The sequence below is a fragment of the Neodiprion fabricii genome, chromosome 7 (genome assembly GCF_021155785.1).
Source record: "Neodiprion fabricii isolate iyNeoFabr1 chromosome 7, iyNeoFabr1.1, whole genome shotgun sequence".
NCBI lineage: Eukaryota > Metazoa > Arthropoda > Insecta > Hymenoptera > Diprionidae > Neodiprion > Neodiprion fabricii.
The window spans coordinates 5,985,371-5,990,184 of record NC_060245.1 but is presented as its reverse complement, the minus strand read 5'-3'; positions in this window follow the sequence as shown (position 1 = coordinate 5,990,184).

The window sequence follows — 4,814 nt, the reverse complement described above, 5'->3', positions numbered from 1 at the left end:
AAAAAAACTGTTTGAATATTGTTGGAATTACGAAAAATGAGGTACGTGTAACCATTTTGCGCTATTGTCGTTCCTTTTTTGGTGGTTTCAACGTAAAATCAGTTTGTTCGGTTTACTCTACGTTTTTAGTTAAACAAGGCTTTAACGTCAATTTATTCTTGCACAAGCATTGAAATTTCGCAACAGTTGCAAGAAAATCTAGTAACAGTGATCGTAATGAGAAAGAATGGTAACGGATGCCAGACTTTCCGGTGACAGCTGGAAAACTAATTTTCATTTTCTACCTAGAACTATATTTTTCGATCGTGGTAAGAAATGAAAATATTTAAGGACCGAGCGGTAACCGGAACTAAAAATTTCTCTCATTGAGCCCACCTTCGAAGATATTACACGTCAGCTTTATTCCCCTTCATCGCCTTTCTCCTCCGCCACCTCCTCATTCGCCTCCTCATCTCAGCCCTCTTCGGCCGGCTCTCTTTCATCTCGAGAGGCGGTTGAACCAATGTTTTTGTTGGTCTCCACCATCCGCCCCGACTCGAAGGCAGAGAGGGTGTACAGGTGCGCTTGTCGCGCCGGGCGAACTCGATGAACACTCTAAATGCATATACCGACTCTCCGCCCTCCCTCACGGTCAGCCTGATAGCGTTGCATATTGCATGCGTGATTTTAGCGCCTGTCTGCGCTCCTCCCTGGCACATACCTACGCGTATCTGCTGCAGGCTGCATTGATTATCCCGAGGCCAGGGGAGGTCCCGACTTGATAGGACTCTCGGCTATACGTGTAATTATTCCGTCAGTCCGTCGACGCGCGGAATAGTTTTCGATATTTTAATCAACCCGGTAAGTTTCAGACGGACGGACAATTTATCGCAGACCTTTCGCCGCTGGCGCCGCGTCGTACGCTCGGAAAAATAGTTATTTCTTTCATTTTTTTTTTTTTTTTCTATTGGCAACGATTTTTTACCGCGAATCAATTTTCGGTTTAACCCTTTGAGCCACGAATTATTGTAGTGCTGAGGAGAATTTCACAAGATAGTATTCCATGGTTTCCGGGTCAATGATTGTGAATTCAAAAACGGATTTCAAAAATTCAAGATGGCGGATCCAATATGGCCGACGGAAATTTGGTATTTAATCAAATCCGGTCAAAATGCTTCGTACAGTGGTTTTCGGGGTCGCTAATTACAAATCTGTAATCAAATGTGAAAAATTTAAGATGGCGGATCCAATATGGCGGATGTAGATTTCAGATACAATTAAATCCGGTCAAAAAATTCTATGCAATGGTTTTCGGGGTCACTGATTACGAATCTAAATCAGATTTCAAAAATCCAAGATCGTGCATCAATGATTTTTGGAAACCAGAATGTCCTTGGTCGTAATTTGATAATCTGAAATAATTTTCAGAAAGCTTGTGTTAGGTATCAAAATGTTCAAGCTTTGATCCAGAAAAGGCTGGCGTTCACTTTTACGCTCTTTTGAGCTTTGTGAAGAAAAAAAAGATCGAAAGAAAATATAAGCAATAGTCGGTCTTTCGTGAAATTTTTCAAAGGAGATTTATCGTTTCTCAAAATTAAAAAATTGCAAACAATTAAATGGTTTGGAAAAATCTGTAATCATTCTCAAAAATCTAGTCTTACCAATAAGTTTTACTTAATTTTTTTCAATTTTCATGGTTTTCAAAACCGACCCAAGAATGTTGAAAATTTTTTCAGATTTTTAATTTGACTCCAAGGACGTAATGGTTTTCAATACCCTAAGTAAATAATTGACACGCAAAAATCTGAAAAAATTTCACGCGTTTTTTAGAGTCGGAACAATAATAGGTATAAAAAATCGCAGACTAAATCCAAGAGGTCTAGAGTCACACACTGGTCGATTTGGCATGTAATGCCCCATATGTATACATCGTTTACGGTTAGAAGAAAGTTTCCCCAGTTAAGACGAAGAGCATGCTTATGCAACCTCATGATCCTTAAGGTCATGTAGTACTCCTACCTTTACCAACCGAGCAAACTCTCTCGTTTCGTTCCAATATTAAATAAACGAACGAACGAAAACGTATTGTTCGTTTATTCTATATAGTAAGAAAAAATGGCGGCTTTGCTCGGTCGGTGAGTGTAGATGTACTACATGACCTTAAAGATCGATGTATAGGGGATTACTTGTCAAATCGACCGGAGTGTGACCCTCGATCTCTTGGATTTAGTCCGTTTTCGACCTATATTAAGTAAACAAACTAACGGAACCGTATTGTTTGTTTATTCAGTATAGGAAGAAGAAGGGTGAGTTTGCTCGGTCGGTAAGGGTGGGAGTACTACATGATCTTAAGTAGCAACGCGAAAACAGACAGCGAGAGAACGTGGATAACTCGATGACAGACAAGCCTGAGAAATGAATTTTTCCCAGAGTATGACAGGAGCCCCACACTGATTGAAATTGGACATTCTTTCAGCCGTCTGAAACGGCGTTGTAGCTAGCAATCGGAAGAAAAGTGCAGTGGATGATGATTGCGGATTCAGCGCTACGTAAGCCTTGCATGATAACAAAGTTCACTCAAATTCACTCAAGCTTCTTTCCTTTTTTTTCTCATTCCTCGCCCCCTCGGGTGTTTCCAGGTGATACCAGAATCTGTCACGGTTATTTACTTCGCTCATTTTTCCACAACGGACGTCTTGAGACAGAACTAATATTTCCGATAAATATTCTAAAGCTCACGCGATCAGTTTCCAAGTTTTTCTTGGAACATCGAGAGCTTTGTTTGTACGGAGAATGATATTGTACATTATACAACGGAATTTAATACCCGCTTTGCATTTTATTCTTTACTTCGAGCGTTCATTTTCCTTTGTATCATTAAGGATTTACTCCTTTCAAATATCTAATCAGGGAGAAAAATTATTCCGAATAAAGAGACGAGCTTTCACGCTTCTGAATCCTGGAACTAAAGCTGCCTAATTCCGAGTTGAGTATAATAAGCGGGTCATTTTTCTTATAAGCTTAATCATCTTCATTTATTTAGTTACTCTGACTCCTCTAGGCTTGTTTTGGACTAAGCTTTCAACGGTACAAATATTAAATAAATAAAAATGCGAAGAAATAGAGCTTCAATACTATTATTTTACAGAAAAACCCACATTGCTCGTCTGATTCTAACGTAATATAGTTGATTTTATTCGTAATTCAAGTCAAATTGTAATCAACAACAACGCGTTTCTTGTTAAATCACAAGTTCAATAGCTATAAATTAATGCGATTGTTCACATTGAATTTTTCCACCGATAAACGGACTCTAGAAAGAATCTGCCTCAGCAAATTGCTAGGGAATGTCCTATTTTCAATAGAATTGAGCGAAACACACGAGTTTTTCAGTGAAAAAATACATAATAATATGATTTATTCAACGTCGGTCGTAATTCGATGTTTGTAATTGAAACTCAGTGCTGAAACGTCTTTTTCTGAGTCCCAGAAACTTTTTTGAATCAGCTTCAGTTAAACTCTTTAACTTTCATTTTGTTATATTTTTGATTCGACAGATTTTGGATCTGACCGCAGGTCCCGTACGTCCTTTAGATTGAAGTGAAATTTCAGGATTTGGGTGGAAATGACGCATGAAAGTTTCCAAGCTTCTACCGCTTCCGGTTACCGAATGGCGAATTTGTGAACTTTTCTACGATTATTTCGCGTATTCTAAATTACAGAAGAAAGACTCCGATCTGAATGAAATTATCGAAACGCATCAAGTATTCGGTAGAGACGTGTCACGAAACTTTTCAAACTTCTACTACTACTCTCGGTTACGTATATCCTGCATTCCCGGACAAACAACCAAATCGATGCAAGTGAAATTTGAGAAGAAAATCAACGAACGACGAAAATACGACACATTTTTTTGAATTCCTCTCGACTTCCGGTTACGTAATAGCGGAAGTCAAACGTTCGAAAGAATTCGTGATCTTTAAAATTTTCCACAAATAGTCCCACAATTTCGTACACGATCCTTTGTTTTTAATTTAATGTCATTTGCTGTTAGTTGTCCGCATCGTCTGATTTTTTCTTTTACCCGTCCATCCGTTTCTTCACTCATGATAAACTTGTTTCTAAGTTTTTATTTAAGTATGAATACATAATTAATTATAATCCGCAAGGCGTGAATGAGAGAATTTTATTTGATTCGATTAAAATTCATCCCTGCAACTCGGTAAATTATTCTTGTTCCGGACAAGTAAAGTTTCCAACATATACCAAGTTGTGTAAATATTTTTTCTGGGAAGCTGCTCGACCTAACCTCAATTTCTTGGTCCGAGGTACTTGGAGGACAATGATAAAGAAAAATGAGACCATTTAAGCAGAAGAACGTTAAGATCGTAAATCCACTGCCGTGTCCTATTTTTCTTTTACTTGGCGCGTTTCTCCGCCGCTTCACTTCGAACGTTTGAGTAAATTTCCGTAAATACTGGGAGGGAAAATCGAAGATCGAAGATGGCGGACTCGCTGTTCTAGATCAATTCCCGGTCCTATTCTTGTAACGTGTTATCGGGCGAAGCCTAGCCGATTCGAATGAATATTTCAATTTGGAAAGAGCGCTCGGTGTTTCCTCATTTCCATTTCCGTAGGTTTCATTTTGCACTATTTTCCATCCGCAAGGCAAATGATAGCCTTTGTCCAAACTGACAAACTACTGCTCGCATTTATTCGTACGTTATTCACCAAAGCTGTAATTTATACAACAGGATGAACGGGAGCGAAGATCTACGCCTACTGCGATTTGTTTGCATTAACAACCGGTCCGATCAATGTTGAAATTTTTCAGG